Below are 14,828 nucleotides of genomic sequence, written 5' to 3'. Positions count from 1 at the left end.
AACAATGATTTCAGGAGTAGATTCCTTAATGCCGCTTATCCATTTAGCCCATCCCCCCACCCACAACCTCTGCAGCAACCCTCAGTTTGTTCTCTATATTTAAGAGTCTCTTACGCTTTGCCCCCCCCGCCGCTTTTATATTATTTTTGCTGCCCTTATGTTCATCTGTTCTGTATCTTAAATTCTACATGAGTGAAGTCATATATTTGTCTTTCTCTAATTTCACTTAGCATATTACACTCTAGTTCCACCCTCATTGTTGCAAATGGCAAGATTTCATTCTTTTTTATTGCTAATATTCCACTGTGTATACACACATATATCTCACCTCTTCTTTATCCATTCATCTGTAGATGGACATTTGGGCTCTTCCCATACATTGGCTATTGTCAATAGTGCTACCATAAACATTGGGGTGCAAAGGCACCCCACATTTTAAAAAAGAATTTAAAAGGTATTTATCACACCATCTCCATGCATTTGAAAACTAATCCACTGTGGGGAGACTGTATTTATGCCAGCTGCAGAGTGGGAGTGAAGGGCAGATTCTCTACACTGGTAGGAACTCTTGGACGCATGCTGGGAACAGGAGTGGACAGGGAAGGGTTTGGGGTGCCCTTGGGATCCTCAGGCCTTGAGTGCTGACACCAGCCTGGATTCAGGAGGGATTTTCTGCTCAGGAAAGAGGAGGTGAGTTTCCTGGGAGGTGAGAGACCCATAGAAGAAGCAGACCCTCAGGGCTGGATGAGCTGTGTGTGTGAAGCCACCCCCCGCCCCCCCAGGCAGTGATACTCAGAGAGGAGGCAGGACCACATGGTGGAGACTGACATTCCCTGTGTCTTCGTTTGGGCCTCTAGAAGCGGACTCAGAGACAAGGGTTTGAGGACAAGTGGCTTATTTGGGAGGGAAGGGTATGGGGTGGGAGAGTGAGATACGGGAAGTAATCCCATGGGGACACCCCAGGACTCGGGCGGAGCACCACCTCGCAGTCACCCCATCAGCGTGCAATGCCCTCTGGTGGGGTTTTATACGCGACATTAGTCATCTATTGCAGCATTAAAAAGTCATCCCAACACTTAGCTTAAAACAAGAGTACTTACGAGGCGCCTGGGTGGCTCGGTGGGTTAAGCATCCGACTCTTGGTTTCGGCTCAAGTCATGATCTCACAGTCGGTGAGTTCGAGCCCCGTGTTGGGCTCTGCGCTGACAGTGCCCGAGCCCGCTCGGGATTCTCCTTCTCCTTCTCTCTCTGCGCGGCCGCTTGCACCCTCTCTCTCTCTCTCTCTCTCAAAAATAAATAAACATTACGCACTGCCTTTGAGCCCCTGCCGCGCCTGCGCGTGGCGCCAGGTTCAGGCTGCACGCATGCGCTTGCGCATAACTGGGCCCGCCAGGTCCAACCCCCCGGCGGCCCTTGTAACCGTGAGCGACACTGGGACACCCGGCTGCGAGCGGGTGGGGGTCCTTGTGGAAAGGGCCCCGGGGAGACGTCCTATAGGCCCTGCTACTCCGTGTCCGCACGTTCCTGTTCCTTTTGTGGAAGTGCTGTCCTCTCCGTGATCATCGGGACCTGCGGGTTAACCGCGTCGTGGGGGGCCCTGAAGGGAGGGCAGTGAGGGGCCTGGAGCAGTTTGAGGACCGCGGTCTACTTGACAGGAGCTGGTCTCGGTCCTGAGGCTGCATGAATTTAACTCACCTGGCCGAGGTGTGGCAGTGACCTATTTGAGAACAACTACCGTTTAGGGCCAGCTGCTTGTATGGATACTGTTCCAAGCATGGGAATAAAAGCTTTGAACAAAAATTAAATAAATAAACAAATCTAGATAGATAGATAGATAGATAGATAGATAGATAGATAGATAGATAGATAGATAGATAGATAGATAGATAGATGATAGATAGATAAAATATATAAACCAACCAACAAACAAACATTAAAAAACCCACAAGAGTACTTACGATCTTGCTCTCTGTGGCTTGGGAACTTGGGAGTGATGCAGCTGGGTGGGTCCAGCTTAGGGTCCAGGTGGTTGCAGTTGAGACATCAGTGGCAAGTCTCACCCGGGGCTGGAGGATTTGCTTCTAAAATGGCTCCACGTGGCTTGTGAGTTGGCTCCCTGCCACCTGACCTCCCTGTGGTATCGCTCCAGGGTTAGCTTGGAATCCAGGAAGGCTTCTCAGAGGAGGCGGCTGTGGAGAGGGATTTTCCGAGGAAAGAAAGCATTCCCACCAGGAGGATGTGGTTCGTTAGTTCGTTGGCTTCAGGGATCGTGGCAGGTGCTGCAGCTGAGGGGAGCAGTGGCATGTGGGGAGGGTGGAGGGTTGGCGGGAGATGCCGTGTGGCCTTCAGGGCAAGACGGCTAGGAGGACAGGCCATCCCTACAATGACAGCGACGTTCCTTTGTTGCTCCTCTGTGTAGGGCTCAGTTCTGAGGCTCTATGTGTATGACTTCATTTAACTGTTACACGTTCTTTAAGAGGGGCAATATTACTATCACCCCCAGTTTACAGAAGGGGAAACAGAGGCACAAGATGGTAAGTGACTTAACAAGGTCAAGCGGCTGTGAGTGATAGAACTGAGCTCAGAGGCCACGCCTCCCAACCTCTGGGCCCAGTCGATGCACCAGACGCCTCCCAGGGAGGTGGGATGCTTGGCTTCAAAGGTCACTGCCCTTCTCAAGGGAGCAGGACCCAGGAGGGGTAAGGTGTGACAGAAGCAAGAAGAAGCCTGGAAACTTCAAGAGAGTGGGGCTAGATGGAAGGAACACAAGATGTGGAGACCCAAGACCTGGATTTGAATCCTGGCACTGACTCATTTTGTGGACTTTGACAACTCTGTTAGCCTCTGGGCCTCCGTTATATGATCTGCCAAATAGGGTTCTTTCATTTGCTCGATAATGTTTACTGAGCACTACCACGTGCACGTTCCTTCTGGGTACTGGGGTCACGACACCCGCTCCCGGGTGAAGGGAGGAGGATAGTGAACAAATCAGCAGCGGAGAAGGAGACGTCTCAAGGTAAGTGTTAGTAAAGAATAAAACAGGAGAAAGGGCATAGGGGTTGAGTGACCACTCTTAGTTAGGACGTCATGACATTTGTGCTGACAGCTAAAGCCTGAGAAAGGGCCTTGTGAAGATCTGGGGGAGAACCCATTCCCTGGCTGAGGGCCGAGCAAGTGCAAAGGGCCTGAGGCATGAATGACCTTGGAGGTTAATGAGAAGCTCAAATAAATGAGTCAAACCTGCTTATGGGTCAGGCTCTGGGGATGGGTGGGGGCTGGCAGGGGGAGGGATGGATGGATGGACGCTATTCCCCCTGTCCCAGCTTAGCCCACAGGCCCCAGAAGGAGGCCCTATGTGTCAGTTAACAGCCTCTGGTTTCTTTCCCAAATCCAACCTCACGTGGGGAGGCTGATTCCCCAAGAGAGCCAGCTGCTTGGTGTCTGTTTGGATTTGCCATTAGGACAGGAATACTCCTAATTTAATTTCTCCTCTGTGTCTCTCTGAGTGACTAACTCCATGAGTCGTCTCTAAGAAGAACGTGCCGGAGATGAAAAACAGCAGATTTTAAATGAAAATCGCGAGCTGCATACAGACCTTTGGCAGCCTCCAACGCTGGGCGCTGACCCCTTCTGGCCCAGGGCCGTGCACACAGATGGTGCTCAATGTATGCTCACTAGGCGTGCGTGACCTCACCAGTCAGGATGCTCTGTTTCTAGTTCCCCTTTGGCTTTCCTGCTGCATAGGCACACTGGAGGAGGCGGGCCAGCTGGGGAGGTGGCAGGACAGAGGTCGCTCATCAGAGGGAGTCAGGCCAGGCATCCAGCCAATTCAGTAGTGGCTGTGTGCATTTCCTGGAGCGGCACCTGACATCTGCCACCCCAGCCCGATTTCTGGAGCACCTACAACATCCTGGATACTGCGTCTACCCACTCGGCCCACACGGATCGTGGCTGCTGCCTCTACACGACCCCAGGACACTTTCACGTCCCTTCCTTAGGATCAGCGGTGACAGGGTTCCTAGGAGACAAACCCCAACCAGAATGGTCTTGGGGGTGCCCAATGGTCGATCCATCCGTTCTCCCACTCTTGACCCCTTGGGGCTCCCTGGGCCAGAGGAGCAAAGACTGGAACTTTCCTCCCCAGGAGTTCAGCCTGCCTGCTCTTCTCATTCTCTGGTTCTCATCCTCACGCGACCCCAGGAACCCCAGGGCAACCAGGGCTGCAGCCCGCGGCTCCAAAGGGCAGTCAGTTCAGCTGCTGCTTCCTGCTTGGAGATGTTTCCAGTGGCCCGACCAGCCGCCCCCAGCTTGCTTTCATCTTTCATCTGTTTGTTCCAAGAAAAAAATGCATCATAGTGAGCGGGGGTGGGGAGGGTACCAGCTCTGCGGGGGGTGGGGGGGTGGGAAGGGTGGGCCAGGCAGGCGGCTGGGTTCCTGCGGCTCTGTCACTCTTCTGTCTCATCCGGTCATGAGTCCTGCACGGGCCAGGCAGGCTCAGAGCTATGGCCCTGGGAGCGCCCCGCCCCGGTCACACTCTCCTTCTGTTTCCTCCCTGCTCTGCTCCCCTACAGGTTGCGGAGGGAAGCAGGTTAGGGGTTTCCACCTCACCCTCAGGCCTCTTCAAGCAGAACTCTAAGCTACCTCTACAGGGACTTTTGGAATACATTTCTGTGTGATTTGGGATAGCTGGGTAATTTTCCAGAAATATATTAACTGGGTCTGCTGCCTGCCTTTTACATAAATATTGTTTTCCCATTGTAATAATTAAAATAATATTTACCATGTATTTCGATGTATTCCAGGCATCGCGACTCTGGGAGGGAGGTGCTGTAATTGTCCTCATTTTCCAAGTGAATAAATAGAAGTTCAAAGGAATACTTTGTGCAAGGTCATTGTAAGTGATGTTGGCAGATCTGCCTGTCTCTGGCAGCCAGAGAGCATCCGGTGCCCAGAGCCATTCCCGACCTGCTTTCTTTCTCTCCCAAAGAGAATGGAAAGCTAAAACACTCATCTCGTCAGACTTCCTTGCAGCTAGAAGTGACCAAGTGACCAGTTTTGGCCACCGACGTGTAAGCGAAAAGAACCAGGAAGAAGCTCTTGGAGCAAATTCAGCCTTTCAAATTTTGCCCTTTAATTCTGTCTGGAGTCCAGGTATGATACCTGGAGGTGTAGCAGCCATCTTGTAACCATGAGGTCAAATCCCCATGCCAAGGATGGCAAAGTAGGAGTGTAGAAATAATCTGGATTTCTGATGACATCCATGGGTAGCCCTCCCCAGGCTCCTTGTTTCATGATGCAAAGACATTTCTTACTTATTTCATCTACCATTTACTGGATTTGTAGCTTCTTATGAGCAAATAAAAATAATTGACCCCTGGCCTCCACAGCCCATGGTGTTGCACACTTTTGAGGCTGCTCATCAAGGGGGCATTGGGCTGGGCCCTGGAAAACAGCATTAGAATGAACTTCAATTTGTCAAAAGCCAAGAATTCTGACTTTAAAACACCACCAGAGTGTCCAGAGAGTTTTAGGGGTAGAAATTTCCATTTTTTCAGTGGCTGAACCGCGTCATGACTGGGACAAAGATTTTGAGGTCTCTGCAGAGAAGCTGCTCCCCGCAGGAGAGCTGGGAATCTGGTGTTGATCTCAGTTTATACCCTGCTGGGCCGCTGCCACCACTGCCCCCTCCTCCTCCGAGGACACTGGAGTCCAGCCCCAGCCAGCTCTGGGGGAATCCAAGAAGCTCGGGGTCTGCTTTCTGTGTCCCTATCAGTGCTATTCATCTGGAGGGGGCACCCACTGGATGGCTGTGCAGGCCTTGGGCAAGTCACTTCATTCACCTGAGCCTCAGTTTTCTCATCTGTAGAAGGGGGATGAGAGTAGATCACCGTGAGGATTCAATGGGTTCACACACAGCAGCTGGATCACGGTGAGCACTGCGAGGGGCTGGCTGTGGGGGGCATTACTACTGCCCCCCACCCTCCACCTCTGCTCTCCTTCTGACCCCGAGGATGCTTGCGCCTTCCTGCCCTCCTCTGGAACCAGGCATGGATGTGTCATTTGCCTTGGCCAATGAAATGGGAGCAGCAGGGTCATGTGACCTTCCATGTGAAACCCTGTGAAAGCTAGTGTGACTCTCCAGGACCCCTTTTCCCTGGGAAGGTCGTGCTGACGGGGAGACTGAAGACCACAGAGCTTGTATCCGTCAGGACAACATATAGAGGAAGGTTGTCTGGGGAGTCACCCGGACCAGCCACGGAACTTATGTGAGCAAGAAATTAACATCAACTGGGTTAAAGCCATGAGATTTGGGAGTATTTATTACTGCCATAGAGCCTCGCTTAACCTGACTAATATGCTCTTCCAGGTAAACTACTCAGTAAACTAGTAACAAGAGCCAGGATCCTTGCTGGGGTGATTGCTACCATTGCAAACGACACTCTGTTCTAGGCTTTTTGTTCCTAGGATAGAAAACGAATACCATGTTTCCCCAAGAGGGAGCATCAAGGGCATTCTGGAAGGAAGACGTTGGCTTTTATCCACTCATGAGGGCTGTCCCAGGCACACAAAAGGCAGTGGCTCTGGGGCACCTGGGTGGCTCAGTTGGTTAAACATCCAACTCTTGATTTCAGCTCAGGTCATGATCTCACAGTTCGTGAGATCGAGCCCCATGGGGGTTCTGCACTGGAGCCTGCTTGGGAGCCTGTCTCTCTCTCCCCCTGCCCCCCACCCTCTGCCTCTCTCTCTCTCTCTCTCTCTCTCTTAAAAAAATAAAAGTAAAAAGGCAGTGGCTGTGTGAGGGCTGATACTCAAGATGCAAATAGGCTTTGCTAAGGGCTGGCCTGGCCTGGAAGGCACTGCCTGGGGAAGCTGTTTGGGCGGATGTCCAGCTCAGGGCAGAGATGGGGCCCCTGTGCCCAGGGGATGGAGCAGGAAGGATGTTCTGTCTGGACCAAGGAAGTCAGGGAAGGCAGAGGACAGAGGCACGGGCCCGTGGGTAATTTGCTCCCTCAATACAGAAACAGGCAGTGGCTCAGAGCATTTGCTGCATTCTCACCAGGCAGAGTGCAGGGGCTAATATCCTGGCAGAGGGTATTAGAGGCAGTGGGCCAAAAAGCCCCTGCAACAAGGGGTCGCATGACAAGAGAACCTTTCATGAGCCAGCTTGGACAAAGCCACTGCGCACTCTGCGTGCGGTGATCCGGATGAGCACGATGGGACAGGAAGAACAAGTGTCATTAATCAGCCATCAGAAGGTGAGGGAACCCAGGTTCGGGGAGACCGTGGCCTCTAAAAGGATCTGGGACTTGTTGGGATGAGCACTGGGTGTTGTGTGTAAGCGATGAACCCCGGGAATCTACCCCCAAAAAGCAAGAGCACACTTTACACCCTGTATGTTAGCCAATCTGACAATAAATTATATTAAAAAAATAAAATTAGAAAATGATCTGGGACAATGATTTAAGCATGAGCCCGAGACCCTGGTGCAGACCCCAGAGCTCCGAGCCAAGCTCAGACCCAGGAAGCAGAAAGAAACTCAGAACATGGGATTGAGCAGAGCCAGTCCAGGCTCCTTGGTCCCCTGTCTGCAGGGGACAAATTGGTTCCTGTGGAGGGTCACCCTCCCCCCCACCCCACTCCCCCACTTGCCTGACACTCCTTCCACAGACTGTCACCAGAAGGCAGGCGACACTTCCCTTGGTACCTTTGCATTAAAATATTGTCTGCATATGGTGGGGAAATTAATGTCCCTTTTCCTTTTTTGTGTTTTAATGACTTAATATACAACAAAAGGAGAATTTTTCTCCTGGGAGGTTTCAACAGATGTTGCTATTTCAGTGCAGGCTGTTCCTCTCTTCCAGCTGCCTATCCCAAATAAGGCATATTATCCAAATAATCTGGAAACTCGGTGGTGATGCTCCCGTGTCAGAACACAATCAGGATGCGGCCCAGCCAGGCAGTGGGGTCTGTTGGATCCAGTTTGGGCTGTTTCGCGATGGGGGTGGGATTCACGTTGCCATCAGGTGTGGCTGGTTTTCTCCCAAATTGAAATAATAGTATGATAATTGAAATGCTGGCTCATAACCAGCCTCTCGGGGACTTTTTGTCTGCCTGAAGAAAGCCCCAAACAGCCTTCCTGGCTCCTGTTCCCCCCCGTTCCCACCTGCAGCCTCCCCCAGCTCATCTCTGTTCAGACATCAGTGTTTGCGGTCACTTCCCCTGAGCTCTCCCCAAGCTGCATTAGCGGGTCTCTGCTGCAGAGAGAAAATCTCACTGTAGACGGGCTAAGAGCATGGGCTCTGAAGCCAGCCCACCTAGGTTTCCGGTCCTGTGTTGGGTGACCTCGGGGGACCATGTGCTGCTGACGTTTTGACATCTGGAGCCTGCTGACCCTGGAGAGACTGGCCCATCCCAGGGCTAAGCCAATTCCTGGGGCCTCTCAAGTGCTCACCCTGTGTCTTTTACATGCATACCAACCAGTCTGGAGCTCATACCCTCAACCTCCTTGTCTATCAGGCTCTCACCTTCTGGGCCACTACCCCCCCGCCCTCATTACCCCACAGCCAGGTACCAGACAACTAGCGATAGCCCTAAGCCCCGGAGCCTTCTGAACTTATTCAAACTAGCCAGTCCTAAGCCCGCCTTCCCCTGGAAGCCACAATAAAGTCTCTTGCCCATGTTTCCCCCTAACTGCCTCTGCCTTCTGACCAATGATAGTGATTTCCCGTGTAACCTGCATAGCGTGGCATGCTGTGGCGTGGCCTCTTGGGAACTATGAGAAACAAACTATCTTTCCTTTTTTTAATTTTTTCAACGTTTATTTATTTTTGAAAGAGAGAGAGAGAGAGAGAGAGAGAACGTGAGCAGGGGAGAAGCAGAAAGGGAGGGAGACACAGAATCCGAAGCAGGCTCCAGGCTCTGAGCTGTCAGCACAGAGCCTGACACGGGGCTCGAACCCACAAACCAGGAGATTGTGACCTGAGCCGAAGTTGGACGCTCAACCGACTGAGCCACCCGGAAGCCCCAACAACCTATCTTTTCAATGGCAATTGTCTCCTGATCTGGTGGCCTCAACACCCCTGAATGCTAATACAACCTACATTTTTAAAAAGTTCCTTAACCATCTGGACCTTAATTTCCTCATCTTTATTTTTTTTTAATTTACTTATTTTGTGTGAGAGAGAAAGAGAAAAGTGCGAGCAGGAGAGGGGCAGAGAGAGAGAGGGAGAGAGAGAGGGAGAGAGAGAATCCCAGCACGGAGCCCGACAGGGGGGCTCAGCGTCACAAACCGTGAGGTCATGACCTGAGCCAAAATCATAAGTCAGACGCTCAACCTACTGACTTGGACTCAGGTCATGATCTCATGGTTCGTGAGTTCAAGCCTTGGACTGGGCTCACTGCTGTCAGCACAGAGCCTGCTTCGGACCCTGTGTCCCCCTCTTTCTCTGCCCCTCCCCAGCTCCTTCTTTCTCTCAAAATAAATAAACTAATAAAAAAATGTTTAAAAAAAATAAAATGGAGATAATTTTTTTTTTTTTTATTGTAGGGTTGTAATTAGTGGAGATAAAAATAGTATTTGCCTCCTAGGGTTGTAATTAGGATCAAATGAGTTAACAACTCTAATTGCTGAACACACGGTCCGGCATCCAGTAAGTGTCCGTTAAATGTTGGTGAGGATGATTACAACAAACAACGTAATTACTATGGGATTGCTGTAGAAAGAACATGATTCTGGGGTCTGAACTCTGACACTCCCAAGGGGGATGACTGGGTTATTCGACTTTCGGGGGACTTCAGTTTTCTTACAGAGAAAATGGAGATTTAAAGTATCAATTGCATGGGGTCCCCTAGTGGCTCAGTCAGCTGAGCATCCAAGTCTTGGTTTCAGCTCAGGTCACGATCTCACAGTTGGTAAGGTCCAGCCCCAAGTCGGGCTCTGTGCTGAGTATGGATTCTGCGTGGGATTCTCTCTCTCCCTCTCTCTGCCCCTCCCCTGCTCACACGCTTCCTCTCTCTCTCTCTAAAAATAAAATCTTTTTAAAAAATATCAATTGCATGATATTGCTGAGATAAATCACCTAAGGTGTGCTGAATGCTGGCACCTAGATCACTCCTAAAAGAGAGAGCTATCCTGGGAACAGGATATATTTTTGACAAACATGAAAGACTAGGTTTTAAGTCCAAACTATTGATTGAGAGTTTATTTTGATCCCAGCCTACAAGAATAGTCGGTCTCTCTTTAGTCTCCAGTCCTGACTTTGCCACTTGGGGTTTCCTGAGGTGTGTGGTAACCCAACCCTCACAGCACCCGCTGGTTATAAAAAGCTCTCACCTTTGAGAAGAGTGACTCAGGGTTCCTGTTCGGGACGCCCTGGGCCCGGGTTCACGTCCTGCCTCCACCACACTTACTAATGGTGCCACCTGGCCAAAGTGACTTTATCTCAATGTGCCTTGGTTTGCTCATCTGTAAAATGGGCTCTGGTGGTGCCGGGCTGGTCCATCTGTGCAAAGTGCTCAGCATGGTGCCGGCCTGTTGCCACATGGGGCCCCACATTTCTCTGACCTTCTTGCTCAGACCCACGCTTGGGGAACCCAGGGAGCAGAGGAGATGCTCCAGGTCCTGCTTCGTGCTCGAAAACGGAGGAGCTGGGGGTGTTTAGCCTAGAAGTGGGAAGGCGCAAACATAGACACACAGCTATTGAGCACCTACTGTGTTACTAAGTGCTCTTCTGGATGCTAGGGATTCAGCAGGGAGCGAGATGAACCCAGTTTCCGCTCTGATGGAGATGACATTCTAGCCGGGGAGAAAGACGATAAAGAAACAAAGAAAACCTACAGAAAAACTTCGCATCAGGATGTGAGCTATGGCGAATAGAAAACCGGGTTCTGAGAAGAACCCGGAAGGGGCAATCTGGGAGAGTGAGATCGGGGAGGAGGGTGGCCCGTGAGCCGAGGCCGGGACCCCAGACAGCCCACATGAGGGGTCTGCGTTCTGTTCCAAGCTGTCCTGGGATCACTGCAGAATCACGCTGGCCTTCCCTGCCGGGGCCTCCTCCAGCCAGAGGGAGAGGCCAGAAAGCCCCAGGAGAGCAGGAGAAGCCCCTCAGAGCTGTTTTAATTGAAAGATCGCTTCTTCCCTGTGTTCTCTGTAGGCTGCGGGGGCTTTGAATTAAACATGAGTGGTGATTTATTTATCAAGTCTTTGAAAAAGTCTCTGTGATTCCGTGCACTCTTCTCCAGTTAACCCTTCCGGCCTCTGACCAGGGCGGCCGAGAGCACCACATGCTAAGTCTCTGCAGGACATGTGTGCTGGTGGCAGGGAGGGGGGACTATGCAGACTCACGTGGAGAGGGGGTGGGATGAGCCTGCAGAGGGAAGGGGCCTACTCCCCACTCTGTTTGCCCATCCAACTACCCCACCTCCCTGGGCTTCCGGAACCTGACTCTGAAGACTATCCGCCCCCTTCCCTAGTTGATGGATCACCGCTCCTGATTCCTCACTCCCCAATAACAGAAATACACCCCCATGCCCTTGCCGTGGCTTGGTGGCAGGCAGAGTGGTCCTCCCCACCCACTGACCTGGCCAACAGGAAGCCAACGGACGTGAGGAACTCAGGCTAAAATGCGCTTGCCTTCCTGTGCTTCTATTCGGCCACGACAAGGACGCACCCTGGGTACCGGCTGGGCCACAGGACGAGATATGAGATAGACGGAGCAGAGCTGCCCCATTGATCGGAATATCCTTGAATGTGAGAATAAGTGATTGTTGTTTGAAGCCACTGAATGTCACGTTACCAGCATGATAATGACAATAGCTGACCAGTGCACACCCAGGCTCTGTTGGAAGGCCTCACCAGATCAGATAGCTGGAGGAAGGATGTCAGGGTATCACTGCCCCATCACCAATGGGCCTGCCACCCCTCTGCTTCCTTGTGGTTCTAGAAGCTACAGTTCCTGCTGAGCAGCCCCAAACACTCCCTGGACTCTGCTACCTCCTCTCCTTGACCTTGCCCATCAGGCCTTGGAGGTGGTAATGACTTTCCACTCTTGGGAGTCTCTGGGTGTATCATCATTTTTTGTTGGTTCTTCCATTTTGCCCCTAACTCTGTCAACAGACCCTTCATTCAAGTCTCTTCAGAAATCCCTGGTGAGTAAACCCGTGTTCATCACATTATCCATAATAGCTAAAATGTAGACGCAAGCCAGGTATCCTTTGACAGGTGAATGGATAAACAAAATGCGGTCTATACTTACCATCGAATATTATGCAGCCTTCAAAAAGGAAGAAAATTCTAGGGGTGCCTGGATGGCTCAGTTGGTTGAGTGTCTGACTTTGGCTCAGGTCATGGTCTCACGATTCATGAGTTTGAGCCCCACATCGGGCTCTCTGCTGTCAGCCCAGAGCCCGCTTTGGATCCTCTGCCCTCCTCTCTCCCTGTCCCTCCCCCACTGGTGCTCCCTATCTCAAAATTAAATAAACATTTTTTTTTTTAAAAAAAAAAGGAAGAAAATTCTGACACATGCTACCACATGGATGAACCTTGAAGACATTATGTTATGAAATAAGCCAGGCACAAACATGCATATACTGTATCATTCCACTTATATGAGGGACCTAGGAGAGTCAGATGGTAAAATGTTTAGAGGAAGTAGAATGGTAGTTGCCAGGGGGGCAACTGTTGCTGGAGGAGGGGGCTGGGGAGTTAGCGTTTAATGAGGACAGAGCTTCAGTTTGGGGAGATGACTCTGGGTTCACCCACCCCCACGGGCAGCCCCCGGACACACTGGCAGCTTTGCCTCTGGTGTCCGGGAAGGAGCCGAGCCCGTGGTCAGAGAAGCCCAGGCAATCCGGGGACTTAACACCCTCGGAATCAGCATCAGCTGTGGAGGAAAGGAACATGGATGAGAAGTAGCTAAATCGTCTCTTGGTGGGACAATCGTGAGTCCCAGTTCCCACGGGAGCCCGCTCATTAACACACCCCTCACTGAGTCCCTGTCTGCCTTGCTCTCCTTAATCCTTAATCCTTAATCCGTGCCTACCTGGCGCACCTCCCCAGTCACCACCTGCACCTGAGTCCTTGTTCCGGGTCTGCTCCTGGGGAACCAAAGCTAAGACACATACAGGACAGGGACAGAAGAGCTTTTGCAGCTTCTGGGTGGCCATTTGGCACCTCGGCCCAGACAGTACGCTCTGCAGGGAGAAGGGAGGTGGTGGGAGGGAAATCCTGAGAATCCAGAGCAGCTGGGCTCTGGTGGGCAAGCGAGCCTACTCTCTGACCCTGGGGTCTGACGTGCCAGCCAAGCAAAGGATAAATTTGCCTGGTGCTGGTGCCCACCAAGACAACGGATCGCTGGCCCCTGTGGATGAGGGGGTCGGGCCTGCCAGGGAACTGGGTGGGGGCCATAGCAGTCCTGCAGCTCGGGAAGCCGGTCCTTCTGAAAGTCCTTGCTGCTATGCTGACTGCCTCACCCAGTCTGGACTATCAGCTCTGGGAGCACAGGAATGTGGTCTGGCCGACTCACGGCCCAGAAGGGTGGCGGGAGCCCACGACACACAGACGCTCTTCGGCCAATGGCAGCCCTTTGCTCCTCTTTCTCCTGCGCAGGAAGCTCAAGAGAAAAGGAGTAATGGGAGTTGGCGGGAGGTCCTGACTGAGCTTGCTGCCCTGCGTGAGGTGATGAACTCCGAGGGCCTCCGGGCTCCGCCAGGGTCTCCCGTCCTGTTACCTGCGGGCATCTCTGTGCTCCTCCTCCACTGAAAAACACCTCCCACTGGGCCCAGCGTTGATCCAGGAGGGCCAGATGGCTCCAAGAAGCAGCAAGGCACGGCTGGACAACTTGATTAGCTTGCCTAATGAACTCTGAATTCACTCCGTCTTTCTCCCACAACACCTGTATTTTCTCCCTAAAATTGCCATTGATTCCTCATATTTGGGGGCGTAGGTGTAACGGGAAAGAGTGTTCTGCCCACGGCGGACAAAGAGCCAAATTGTGGGAGGTGGAGAGAGGCCGAGGTGGGTGAGGGGATGACTCTGTGTTTCTCTAGCCCAGAGGTCGGTGGATGGCCTCTTCACAAGACCTGGCCGTAAATCCTAGTGGAGGGAAGCAAGCTTTAGCAAATGAAAGGTTGCCAGACTTAGCAAATAAAAACACAAAACACCCCACCACGCTTAATTTCAGATAAACGGCAAATAACTTGGTATCATTAAGTATATCCCATGCAGTATTTGGGATATACTTATACTACCAAATTATTTGCCGTTTATCTGAAATTCTGATTTTACTGGGCATCCCGTATTTAACTGTTAACCCTAAGAGTACGGCGTGTTGTGCCCCACACCCCCCCCCCCCCCGGTGCCAAAAGCTAGACTGTAGCCCAGACATACCCCCACCCCCAAAGCTGGCCGGGGCCAAGATTCTCCTCTGCAGCAAGACCTACAAGAGTCTTCCTGTCATTCCTTCTTTCCATCCATGACATCCTGTGATGCAAGGGGCGGGGCTCATCCTCCCTGGTGAATTCCACAGATCACGTCCCCACCTGGGCACGGTGGGGAGCGGAAGCTGCTATTTCTAAGAGCCTACTCTGTGCCGGGCCCTCCAGGCAGACCTCTGTGGGTGAATTCAGGCCTTCATGATGCTGTTGCTCTCATTTGTCAGGTAAGGACAAAGCAAGGCTAAAAAGTAGCAGAGCAGGACTCGAACCCCGGCCCCCTGGACACAGAGGTCTCATCTAGAGGCTCCCCACAGAGAGTCACTATATGTCTCGGCTGCGGTGTGTCAGGGTAGGAGGAGGACAGAGGGGACAAAGCAGAGTGGGTCAAGGTGCAA

The 14,828-nt window shown here is 51.9% G+C and overlaps 1 long non-coding RNA gene and 1 other non-coding gene across 2 annotated transcripts; both read left to right on the top strand.

Moving 5' to 3' along the window:
- The first annotated feature begins 1,307 nt into the window (after window positions 1-1,307).
- On the top strand, window positions 1,308-1,434 carry LOC112860179 (small nucleolar RNA SNORA76). Its single transcript, XR_003223594.1, has one exon. It is a non-coding gene; the product is annotated as a small nucleolar RNA SNORA76 (small nucleolar RNA).
- Window positions 1,435-2,332: 898 nt separating this feature from the next.
- On the top strand, window positions 2,333-5,386 carry LOC147572904 (uncharacterized). The gene is made up of 2 exons (XR_015245409.1): window positions 2,333-4,355; window positions 4,803-5,386. It is a non-coding gene; the product is annotated as an uncharacterized LOC147572904 (long non-coding RNA).
- Window positions 5,387-14,828: the final 9,442 nt, after the last annotated feature.

The sequence above is a fragment of the Puma concolor genome, chromosome E3 (genome assembly GCF_028749965.1).
Source record: "Puma concolor isolate L17-30 chromosome E3, mPumCon1.1.hap2, whole genome shotgun sequence".
Classification (NCBI taxonomy): domain Eukaryota; kingdom Metazoa; phylum Chordata; class Mammalia; order Carnivora; family Felidae; genus Puma; species Puma concolor.
This window is presented reverse-complemented; position numbering and strand designations above follow the sequence as displayed.